A 13,243-nucleotide genomic window follows, 5' to 3' on the forward strand; every position below is an offset into this window, starting at 1 on the left:
CCAGCACAAGCAAGTATTTATACACTCCTAGAAGAGGAGAGCGCTATGACGTGCATGGAAGTGCAAGGGAAGGCTATAATGTGCATAATTCACAGAAAATAGAAACACTGCAAGTAAGCATTTTAAATGATTTTGCTTTGTTTTTAACGGAAATTTTTTAGGTTAGTGACAGAGTCTCATGAAGCAATATACAGTATCCTATTTGTTTTATTGCTTGTTTATTCATGTGACGATGGTGCATTAAATACTGACGCACGCTCTATTCTTTTGCAGGAAGTTTTTCAATGGATTGCTGGCACCGTTCTCTCAGGCTCTGCAGGATTTAATCGCGCTCTAGGATTCCCAATTTATACAACGACCGAGGTAGGAAGGTTTCGCCTTAAATGAAATAAGGATTTCAATCAGTGCCCTGTCTCAATGCGTTAGGCGACTCCTAGCTGACTATATGTAGAAACCTTGGTTCATTTATTCTGGACAGGAACAGAGAGATCTCTCCTTGTAGGGGAAACCCTCTTCAGGTGGAGGCCATGTACCGGCAGCCATTGTGTGCTGAGCTATATGTTATAGAGACTTCGCAGCACTGTAGGAGCTGACAGCAGATAAAGCCTTCTCCACATCTGCACATTCTCACTAAACTGGAGATAGTGCTTCATCTCTGGATGCGTTCCATATCTATAGTACTTGTATTTTCCATCACACGCAGGGTCAGCATTGCATACCAGTGTTCTAAAGGAAAGCCTTCTTTTAATGAGGACTGCACCCAGTGTGTGCGCGTGTATAGGGAAATGGGAGGGAGGGAAGAAGGAAAAATGTGAAAAGATGGAGGAAAGAAGAAGAAAGTACTGAAAGGAGAAAGTAAATAGACAAGGAAGAGAAAAAAAATAATGGATTGAGAAATAGAATGAAGGAAAGGAAACTGTTTTAAAGCGGAGGTTCACCCTAAAAAACAACTTTCTACCATGCCATCCAGCATACTAGCGTCAGCTACAGTATGCCTTTATTTTTTTTTTTTTGCGCTGTACTCACAGTTTAATCCATTAGTTTTGTTTCAGACTCCCGCGGGGAGTAGGCGTTCCTATGAAGAGGGGAACATGATTGACTCGGCTCTTCACGGCGCTATACGGCGCCTGCGCACAGACTAGGAGCTGACTGCGCAGGCGCCGTGAAGAGCCAAGTCCTATTTCGGCTATTTTCGGAACGCGTGACGCGCCATAGCCGGCCGTCAATCATGTTCCCCTCTTCATAGGAACGCCTATTTCCCGCGGGAGTCTGTAACTTAACTAATGGATTAAACTGTGAGTACAGCGGAAAATAAATAAATAAAGGCATACTGTAGCTGACGCTAGTATGCTGGATGGCATGGTAGACAAAGAAAATTTGTTTTTTAGGGTGAACCCCCGCTTTAAATATTAGATAGACCTAAGAAGGAATGGAAGGAGGAGAAAAGAAAAAGAGGAAAGAAAGAAAGAAAGAAAGAAAGAAAGAAAGAAAGAAAGAAAGAAAGAAAGAAAGAAAGAAAGAAAGAAAGAAAAAAAGAAAGAAAGAGTAAAAAAAAAAAAAAGAAAGTAAGAAAAAAAAAAAAAGAAAGAAAATGGATAGACAAGAAAAAAAAGAAAGAAAATAAGGAAGAATGAAATGAAGGGAGTGAGGAAAGATATTATGCCTTGTACACACAGTCAGTCTTTTGACCATGCAAAAAAAGTCTGTCAGAAGTCCGACGAAAAGAAAAGAGAACAGGTTCTCTATCTAAGGCCCCGTACACACGACCGAGGAACTCGACGTGCCAAACACATCGAGTTCCTCGTCGAGTTCAGTGTGGAAGCCGCCGAGGAACTCGGCGGGCCGACTTTTCCCATTGACTAACGAGAAAATAGAGAACATGTTCTCTTTTCGGCCCGACGAGTTCCTCGACGGGTTCCTCGCTGAAAAGTGTACACACGACCGAGTTTCCCGGCAGAATCCAGCTCCGACCGAGTTTCTGGCTGAATTCTGCCGAGAAACTCGGTCGTGTGTACGGGGTCTAAGGTCCGTCGGACTTCTGAGAAAAAAAGTCAGGTGGAGGCTACACACGGCCGGGCTTTCCAAGAAAAAAAGCCCGTCTGACTTTTGTCTCGGAAAGTCCGGCCATGTGTACGAGGCATTAGTGAGATTAGTGAGTGAGAAATAATATTAGATAGAACTAGGTCTCATGTGCACTCCAGCTGCTAAACTGAAGATTAGAAGCAGTTGGGCGTTTTTTTCAGCATTCCCTGAACTCTCCTTTATGTTATCTTATGTGTCATGTATAGTAGTTTAAAGGCAGTTGAGTTTAGTGGCATTTTTTTGAAAACAGAAAAATCACATTCAGAACTGTAGCTCACTGGCATTTCAGACGCTAAATTCTTGTATCCGCTGTGAAACACTTTTATGCGCATATGCGTTAAAAGCGTTTTTTATGGGGAAACCATTTCTGGAAAAAAAAAACACAATGTTTGACCATATAAAAATTTTGAAAAACACAAATGACACCACATGTTGTTACCTGCATCAATGGAGGAGTCCAGTAGTGATGAACTCAGGTCCTCTCATACAAATTTCTACATCTTCAGATCCTCAGCAACATCAAGAGCCCTTCCTCACACACGCTCATGATGGGATCTATAGTGAAAACACAAAAAAATAAGACAGCCATCTACAAGCACACTTCTTTCTCTTCTCTGAGGCCCCGTACACACGTCCGAGGAACTCGACGTGCCAAACACATCGAGTTCCTCGTCGAGTTCAGTGTGGAAGCCGCCGAGGATCTCGGCGGGCCGACTCTCCTCATTGAACAACGAGGAAATAGAGAACATGTTGAAACTCGGTCGTGTGTACGGGGCCTCGCAGAATGTCTGAAAAAAATGTACTTGTATTGTGGATATTTAGGAGAGTCTCCTGAGGTTATCTTTAAAAAAACGCTTCTAACCCCAAACGCTCATAACCGCTGCTAAACTCGCATAAACTCAGTATGTAAAAGCTGTAAAACGGACGTTTTTTACTGTCGGTTTCCAGGTGTTACATTTCCAGGAGGAAGGAAAGAAAGGAAAACAAGGAAAGAAAAAGGCATAGAATAGAAAAATTAAATAAGGATGATGAAAGAAAGAAACAAAGAGAGAGAGAGATAAGGAAGGAAAAAAAAAAAGACATAAGAAGGAAGGAAAGAAAGAAAGACATAATGCCGCGTACACACGATCGGTTTGTCTGATGAGAACGGTCTGATGGACCGTTTTCATCAGACTAAACCGATCGTGTGTGGGCCCCATCGGTTAAAAAAATTAGGAACTTGTTTTAAAATTATCTGATGGATAAAAAACCTATAGAAAAAAAACGATCGTCTGTAGGCACGTCCATCGGTTAAAAATCCACGCATGCTCAGAATCAAGTCGACGCATGCTTGGAAGCATTGAACTTCATTTTTTTCAGCACGTCGTTGTGTTTTACGTCACCGCGTTCTGACACAATCGTTTTTTTTTAACTGATGGTGTGTAGGCGCGACTGACCATCAGTCAGCTTCATCGGATAACTGATGGAAAAATCCATCAGACCGTTTTCATCGGATGGACCGATCGTGTGTACAGGGCATTAGAAGGAAAGAAAGAAGGAAGAAGACATAAGAAGGAAGGAAAGAAAGACATAAGAAAGAAAGAAAGAAAGAAAGAAAGAAAGAAAGAAAGAAAGAAAGAAAGAAAGAAACGATAGACATAAGGAGGACGGAAGGAAGGAAAGAAAGACATAAAAAGGAAGTAAAGAAATAAATAAGAAGGAAGGAAAGAAAGAAAGAAAGAAAGAAAGAAAGAAAGAAAGAAAGACATAAGAAGGAAGGAAAGAAATAAGAAGGAAGGAAAGAAAGAAAGACATAAGAAGGAAAGAAAGAAAAGAAAGACAGAAAGAAAGAAAGAAAGAAAGAAAGAAAGAAAGAAAGAAAGAAAGAAAGAAAGAAACGAAAGACATAAGGAGGAAGGAAGGTAAGAAAGACATAAGAAGGAAGGAAAGAAATAAGAAGGAAGGAAAGAAAGAAAGACATAAGAAGAAAAGAAAGACAGAAAGACAGAAAGAAAGAAAGAAAGAAAGAAAGAAAGAAAGAAAGAAAGAAAGAAAGACATAAGGAGGAAGGAAGGAAAGAAATAAATAAGAAGGAAGGAAAGAAAGAAAGAAAGACATAAGAAGGAAGGAAAGAAAGAAAGAAAGAAAGAAAGAAAGAAAGAAAGAAAGAAAGAAAGAAAGAAAGAAAAAAAGAAAGAAAGAAATGCGGAAGGAAGTAAAGAAAGACATAAGAAGGAAAAAAAAGAAAGACATAAGAAGGAAGGAAAGAAAGAAAGACATAAGGAGGAAGGAAAGGATATGAATAGGAAATAAAATAAAATAAAATAGAGGGAAGGAAAAAACAGAACAGAAAGAGATATAAGATATTAGTTAGATCAGTGAGTGAGAACAAATATTAGATAGAACTAAGAAGAAAGGAAAGAAAGAAGGAGATCAATAAACAAGGAAGAAAAAAGCATGGAATGGAAAAATGAAATAGGGATGACAGAATACAAGGAATGGATACAAGGAAGGAAAGAAAGAGAAAGAAAGAAAGAAAGAAAGAGAAAGAAAGAAAGAAAGAGAAAGAAAGAAAGAAAGAAAGAAAGAAAGAAAGAAAGAAAGAACAACAGAAAGAGACCCAAGAAGGAAGGAAAGGATATGAAAAGGAAAGAGAGAAATTAAAAAAAATAGATGGACGGAAGAAAGGATAGAAGGAGGGAAGGAAGGGAGAAAGGGAGGAAAGAAGGAAGGAATGAAGGAAGGAAAGGATGTGCCGCCGGGCGGATAGCCCTAAGAAGGAATGTAAAGGATAGGATGTGAATAGAGAAGAAAGCAAAAATAGAATAAAGAAAGAGAAAAGAATGAAGGAGGGAAGTAATGAAAGAAAGAAAAAAGGAAAGGGGGGGGGGGAGAGATTTCTGTTTACAGATGGATAAAACATTAAGTAATATTTAGAAAGATAAACCGAAGAAGGAATGAAGATATACCGTGGAAAGAGAGATTGCATGGATGGATTAGCGTAAGACTGACTGTTCCTTATAAAATCTGGTCACATGACCATACATTATGGCCTCTCTCCTGCTAATCCCCACTTGTTGTAGTGAGAGGTCATTTTTCCACTTACTTGGAGGAAGATTTTACTTAATGCATACAAATTCAGCGGTTTCCTAGAGCCTGTAATCAGCACAATCTACAAGAGTCTCCACCACTGTTCACAAGTGCCTGGAGGAGACCTCTGCGGTGAAGTGCCTATTCTCTCTGCGTATTCCCAGAAACACTACACAGCCGATCAGTCACACTTCTTTCCATGTCAGGGCACATCTGGTACATACATCCAGATCTGATTCAAATGATTATTATTTTTCACTAATTATATGTTTCTTCTGCTGTACATAAAGCCGTATTCAGGAGAAAAAATGCTGGAAAATCCCGGAGATGTCTCTCTGATAGACCGAAAGCCTTTGCATGGCGGTTAATTGCACAGGAAATGGCAACGTGGGTGACGTGCAAAGGCTCACACTGACAGAATATTCATGTTTCCCACACACAGGCTCTCTGGAATCGGGGAATATTTATTGCACTTTACTATATTTGCAAAATATACTAAACAGAGCCCACACTCAGAGCCAATGACATCATAGAGAGAAACCTACCCCAATATCTTTCACCTAAAAATGCCAGCGATACAGCAGCGCTAAAAAATGGCTTTTTTCATGTTAAGTCGCGTTTTTACGTTAGCGTTATTGCGATTTTCCTGCAAGTTTTTTGGCTTTGGCATTTTTCATTAAAAACACTTCCTATAATATAAAAACATCAAACTTGGCTTGACACGCTTAGACACGTTTAGCCGTGTTTTTGGGCGTTTTACGTTTTTACAGCTCGTTTTTACTGCTCCTGGAAACCCAGGCTGTGATTTTTTTCTACTGCCCCTAAACACTTATGCCTCCAAACGCCTCTGACATTTTATGTGTGCATGGACACAGGCTAACATGGAGGGGCTTTTAGAGGCCTAACCCTATTAGGATTTTTTTTACCTTTCACAGAGATCACAGTACTCCCCCCGGCAATGCCTTCATATGCTTTTCCTACAAGTGCAAACTACAAGTGCAAAGTGCACTTGAAATTTTACTGAAAGTGCACTTGGAAGTGCAGTCGCTGTAAATCTGAGGGGTAGATCTGAAATGAGGGGAAGCTCTGCTGATTTTATTATCCAATCATGTGTGAACTAAAATGCTGTTTTTTTATTTTCCTTGCATGTCCCCCTCGGATCTACAGCGACTGCACTTCCAAGTGCACTTTCACTTGTAGTGCAAAGTGGATTTGCCTTTCGTAAATAACCCCCATAGTGTGTTTTTTTCTGATTTATTCTATACTGTTTGAGTGAAAAACATTTGTCCTGGAGATAAAATAGCCTAATAAGTAGGGTTGTCCCGATACCGATACCAGTATCGGTATCGGGACCGATACCGAGTATTTGCGGGAGTACTTGTACTCCCGCAAATACCCCCGATGCCTAAATAGAATACTTGCACCCCCCCCCCCCCGGCCGCCGCCGTATATCGCAAACCGCCGATGCCGCGTTAATTACCGTGCGGCGAACATTACAGGCACCTTTAGTTTGAATAGCTGTTTTGCCCGCCGCGCCGTGTATAGACACTCCCCCTTGGACGGATCTGTCCAATCCCGAGCAAGGGGCAGTGTCCTTTACACGGCGTGGCAGGGAAAACAGCTATTCAAACGAAAGCTGCCTGTAATGTTCGCCGCGCGGTGATTAACGCGGCGGTGGCATCATCATCATTAGGTATGGGGGACATGGCTGCATATGTTTGGGGACATGGCTGGATATATGTAGGGGGACATGGCTGCATATATGGGGGACATGGCTGCATATATGTGGGGGGACATGGCTGCATTTATGTGGGGGGACATGGCTGCATTTATGTGGGGGGACATGGCTGCATATATGGGGGACATGGCTGCATATATGTGGGGGGACATGGCTGCATATATGTGGGGGACATGGCTGCATATATGTGGGGGACATGGCTGCATATATGTGGGGGACATGGCTGCATATATGTGGGGGATATGGCTGCATATATGTGGGGGACATGGCTGCATATATGTGGGGGACATGGCTGCATATATGTGGGGGACATGGCTGCATATATGTGGGGGACATGGCTGCATATATGTGGGGGATATGGCTGCATATATGTGGGGGACATGGCTGCATATGTGGGGGGACATGGCTGCATATGTGGGGGGACATGGCTGCATATGTTTGGGGACATGGCTGCATATATGGGGGACATGGCTGCATATATGGGGGTATGGCTGCATATATGGGGGACATGGCTGCATATGGGGGGGACATGGCTGCATATGGGGGGGACATGGCTGCATATGGGGGGGCATGGCTGCATTTGTGGGGGGGGGACATGGCTGCATTTGTGGGGGGGACATGGCTGCATTTAGGGACACATTTAAAAAAAAGTATCGGTACTTGTACTCGGTCCTAAAAAAGTGGTATCGGGACAACCCTACTAATAAGATTTGTTTTTGCCACCATTTGCACCAGACAAAATAAATGTGGTTTCACAGGATAGATAGCTTGGCATTTTTTAAAAACAATGTACCCTTTTTATCTAAATGTTAACATATTGACAGTCTTTCTGGAAATATTGTAAACAAAAAAAACTTTCTATGAAGAAAAAACATTAATGGGGCCTATTGCCTCTGCCAGCCAGGAGTACATAGACATTAAGGCCCGGATTCAGAAAGACTTACGCCGACGTATCTACTGATACGCCGCGTAAGTGCACGGATGCGCCGTCGTATCTCTGCGCCTGATTCTGCAAGTAAGATACGCCTGAAATTTGGCTTCCTCCGACCGACGTAAGTTTCCTACGCCGTCGTATCTTGGGCGCATATTTACGCTGGCCGCAAGGGGCGCTTCCATTAATTTACGCATTGAATATGCAAATGACCGAGATACGCCGATTCACGAACGTACTTGCGCTCGTCGCATGAGTATACGCCGTTTACGTAAGGCGTACGTCCGGCGTAAAGTTATTCCACCTATAGGGAGGCACAACCCATGCAAAGGTATGGACGACGGAACAGCCGTCTTATTTTACGTAATTTACGTAAGTCGTACGTGAATGGGGCTGGGCGTAGGTTACGTTCACACCATAGGCATTGAGCCGTCGTATCTTAGGGAGTAAATTTGACGTGATTCTGAGCATGCGCGCGCATGCGCCGTTTGTTCGGCCCATCATTTGCATGGGGTCAAGCTTAATTTAAATGGATCACGCCCACTTCCTTCCTACTTTGAATTAGGCGGGCTTACGCCGGACAATTTACGTTATGCCGGCGCAACGTTGGGTGCGAGTGCTTTGTGAATACTGTTCTTGCCTCTCAATGTTACGTCGGCGTAGCGCATATGAGATGCGCTACGCCCGCACAAAGATACGCCGCTCTACGTGAATCCGGGCCTAAATTTATTGTTGCTCTTTGTGTCTGAAACAAGGTAGAAAATAAAAGACCAGATTGATCTTCCAAGTTTTGAAATGCAGTACCTTTAGCACACCTTTAAATGTGCAAGAGCTGTAATACATGCAAGAAACATAGGGGTAGATCCACAGCGCGAGTACGCCGGCGTAACTACTGATACGCCGGCGTACTTTCAAATTACCCGCGTCGTATCTTTAGCTTGAATCCTCAAACCAAGATACGACGGCATCTGGGTTCGATCCGACAGGCGTACGGCTTCGTACGCCTTCGGATCTTAGATGCAATACTTTAGCGTCTGCTGGGTGGCGTTCTCGTAGTTTTCCGCGTCGGGTACGCAAATTAGCTATTTCCAATGATCCACGAACGTACGCGCGGCCGACGCATTCTCTTACGTCGTCTCTAGTCGGCTTTTTCCGGCGTATAGTTAAAGCTGGTATTTTGCGGCGTATAGTTAGACTTGCCATGTTAAGTATGGCCGTCGTTCCCGCGTCGAAATTTGAATTTTTTTTATTTTTTGCGTAAGTCGTCCGCGAATCGGGATGGACGTAACTCACGTCTAAGTTAAAAAAACAACGTCCTAGCGACGTCATTTAGCGCAATGCACAACAGGAAATTTCGGAACGACACATGCGCAGTTCATTCGGCGCGGGGACACGCATCATTAAAATGAAACCCGCCCCCTAATCGCCGCCAGAAATACACTACGCCGCCGTAACTTACGGCGCAAATTCTTTGAGGATTTGAAATTACGCCATGTAAGGTACGGCGGCGTAGCGTATCTCTGATACGCTGCACGGATCTAATTCTCTCTGGATCTGGCCCATAAAGTCAGTCTGACGGGGCTTAAGACAAATCATTTAAGGCAAACCTGTAGGAGCAAGCCTACATTTGGAACCCAGTGACATCCAAACGTGTGTCAACGAGGGACAAAGAGATATGGGTCCGAAGAGGGACAACTGGAGTTAATTTAGGGTGCAGAAGACTGTTGTAGTATCATTAGATTGTAAGCTCCTTTAGCTGCAGGGACTTACATGAACGCAAATATGTACTGCTGTGTTGCAGTGAAAGCATTGGAAATAAATTATTCAGACAGGAGCCCTTCAGTATGTCAACACTTGAATTGGCAAATCTGGGCTGCACTATTTCCCAATGACACAAAAAATATATATATAATCTGGATTTTTCCAGCGTTATTTACAGGGGAGCAGAAGACAGGAAATCTTTGTTGTTCTTGTGCTGCAGTCCTGTCTCCGTGCTCCATCATTGCTGTAATACCGTGTGTGTGTATGTGTGTGTGTGTGTGTGTGTAAATGAGGATGAAAGAGGATTTAAGTGATTATAGGACAGACAAGAGCTTAATGCAGCGGCTCTCTGCACAGGCAAAGGCGACTCGTAAGCGGTCGAAGCAAAAGGTGATGCGCCTTCTCTACCCATATGCCAAAATCACTTTACTGAATTATCCTCGGCAATAACTGTCGGCTGTGCGTCCTTTCCCGCTCGGAGCTCAGCAAAGCCAACGCAGCTATTGAATTTACAAAGTGAGAAAAATTACTGCTGACTCATCAGATGTTTTATTAAACATCCTCTCCGTCCTTTCAGGGCATTTTGGTTCAATTTCTTTTGCTAGATGGTTGGCCCAATGTTCGAATTGTTCACAGCGGGTACAACGCTTGCATATAGAAGTCATTCTGGATCTGAGCAGATAATAGTAAGGCAGAAAGAGCAGGCATTAGCGCTGAATGGATTTCAGTGTTCATAGATACAAAGACGGATTAAACTTCTGATGGAATTTGTATTTATTAAAACATCATTACATAAACCCTATTTTACCAAATGTATTGGGACACCTGCCTTTACACGCACATGAACTTTAATGGCATCCCAGTCTTCGTCTGTAGGGTTCAACATAGGCGTGTGCCAGCTGTGCCTGGGCACACTCTAATCACCCTGTGCTGCGCAGATTCCCCCTGCTGCTTGGCTGCAGAAAAAGAGACTGGGGAATCTTTGCACTCAGCCCCTCTCTCTGTGTCAAAAGTGAGACATCAGGGGTCTGTTTAGATCCCTGATAGTTCACCAAAGCCCCCCAATGGGGCTCCTAAAAATATTGTGAAAAAGAATAAAAAATAAACAAATAGTAATAAAAAATATAATTGTAAAAGAGTAAAAATAAACAAATAATTAAAATATTTTTTTTCTTGCTTGTTTGTTTTGTATGTTAGCATGTTTGATTGCTTGCTTTGTCTTTTGTCTGCATACACAAAAGTTGATCTACAGCGACTGCACTTGTAGTGCACAGTGGATTTGCCTTGAGGAATATTATATATATATATATATATATATATATATATATATATATATATATATATATAATGTTTGGATATTCTAAGTAGTTTTCTAGCAAAAAAATACAGGTTTTTATTTTTTATTTGTAAACATAAAGTATCAGAATAGGCCTGGACCTTGAAGGCAAACATGTAAGCAGATTAAACTTCAGTTTTAACTTAAATCTTAAAACAATAAAAATTCAAAAGAAAAACCATTGCGTAGGGATGTACAACCTTAGATATTAGAACTTCAGGAGGACAGAAATAGGATTACGATTTAATAGAATGGTTGCCAGCCTGACATTATTATATATAGAGACGGAACACCTGAGGAGCCTTGGATAAAATACGACTCGCCACTCGCTAAATGAACCATCTGCGCTTTGCCCGCTCTTTCCTGCCTGCTCAAAACTTGATAACGATGTCTTGGATTTGCCAAGAAAACTCTGATCTTCGCTTTAGAATACATTCTATCATTTTGCTACAATGTTATTTTTAGGCTGGGTTTAAATGTGACAGCGATACAGAACAATGACTGCCCCACATTTGCCCTCCTAATTGGGAGACTTAGAAAGTTTTGTTTTATGACTGTAATGTAACATCAAACATTTTCTCCTCTCTATATAGCAGAGAACGTTTTTTCTGCATCTCATGTAAAGTGGACCTGTCATGTGTACATAGACTTGGCAGGCATTTGGCACTGAAAGGACCGATTCACATTATTTCGGTTTGGCGTAATGTAGTGTTAATCACAGTACCTTAGCGTGTATTGTGCCGTGTTTTTTGGAGGAGTGTCCAAAGCATTTTCCAAAAGTGGTTGTAAAACCCTGGAATGAAAAATTAACAAAGAATATCTCTCTATAGTGTGTACTTGCCTCAGTCCCAAGCACCAAGTGTGATTTCTGTCTGCTCTCTCTCCTCTGCATTAGTCCCTTCTGACAGGTCATGCTGACACCACAGAATCCAGACGTTGGCCCCACCCCCCTCCAGCACACGGAGGGTAGCAAAATCCAACTTAGCACTTTAAACACATGTAAACCCTAATGCCACATACACACCATCACTTTATGTGATGAAAAAAAACGAAATTTTCTGTGAAGTAAAAAACAACGTTTTTGAAACTTCAATTTTCAAAGACGAAGTTGCCTACACACCATCGTTTTCTCACAATGTTCTAGCAAAGCGAGGTTACGTTCACCACGTTTTTCCATTGAAGCTCGCTTCATAAGTAGCTTCTGGGCATGCACGGGTGTAAAAACGTCGTTTTAAACGACGTTTTTTGCTACACACGGTCAAGACATAAGATTGAAGCATGCTTCATTTTTTTTTTTGTCGTTTTTCAGAAGACATAAAACGACGTTTTCCCCCACACACGGTCATTTAAAGTGACGTTTTTAAAAACGTCGTTTTTTTTCATCACATAAAGTGATGGTGTGTACGCGGCATTAGGTTCCGTTCACATATATGTGAATCAGATGCGTTTTGAATGTGTGAACCGGCAGCCTTCTCAATGCGGTGTGGCTTTAACAAGTGTGCAATTTTGCAATTTTTTTTAAATAAAGTTCTGTGTTGACCTTTTTTGTTCTTTGTTCCAACTTCAGCAATGACTGCAATAATACATTGAACCTTTACTAAAACAAATCTATACTTTCTCTTTACAGAAGGCTTAGCAACAGGTAAATATTTCCTGCTAAGTAATGTGTAAGTGTAACCTCTCCAGGTAACGATTACCTCTCACAGAGATTACCGCACTCCGCCTGACAATGTCTTCATCTGCTCTTCTCTCCAGAAGGACAAAGCCATCTTTGTTCAGCCATCTTTCAGGGTCAACATTCTTAGAATGAGATCTGCTCAGGCTGGGATTACACTTGTGCGACGTTAGACAATGCGTGTGATTCGCATCGCACTGCTGTACAGATCACATGCAATGTCTGTGCTATGCAAATTCAGCCATACATATTGTAAGGCTGAATTCACATTGCATTGGCACCAAAATAGTGTAGGACCCTTTTATTTGTCCGCCCTGGAATCGAATCGCATGGGTGTGATCCCATTCCTGCACCATTTGGCAGTCTGCACTGAGATCTGCGAACCAATTGGAGGTGTCATTAACTTTGCATTGACACCTGCAGCCAGGGTTGTCACCTGTCCAGGATTCACCTGGACAGTTCAGGTTTGGAATCATGCGTCCGGGTTTCAGACTGCCTGAAGCCCGGACACATTATTCTGACTGGACTATGGCTTTCCAGCAGGGTTGGTGGCTGCAGTTGTGTAAGCTGAGAGTGTCTGTTACACTCTTTCACTCTGCCCAAAGCCAGCACTAACCCCCCCCCCCCCCCCAATACACACACACAGACGGG

General features: G+C 42.3%; 1 protein-coding gene across 2 annotated transcripts in view; it reads left to right on the forward strand.

Annotated features, from left to right (window-relative positions):
• Nucleotides 1–13,243, forward strand: part of CHRM2 (cholinergic receptor muscarinic 2) — a 277,488-nt gene that overhangs the window by 108,899 nt on the left and 155,346 nt on the right. For both annotated transcript variants that reach the window (XR_005748038.1, XM_040345683.1), the window contains exon 2: nt 274–363. The gene's annotated coding sequence lies outside the window, so the exon portion shown is untranslated. The remainder of the gene's footprint in view (nt 1–273; nt 364–13,243) is intronic.

This window comes from Rana temporaria, chromosome 3 (genome assembly GCF_905171775.1).
Source record: "Rana temporaria chromosome 3, aRanTem1.1, whole genome shotgun sequence".
NCBI classification, from domain to species: domain Eukaryota; kingdom Metazoa; phylum Chordata; class Amphibia; order Anura; family Ranidae; genus Rana; species Rana temporaria.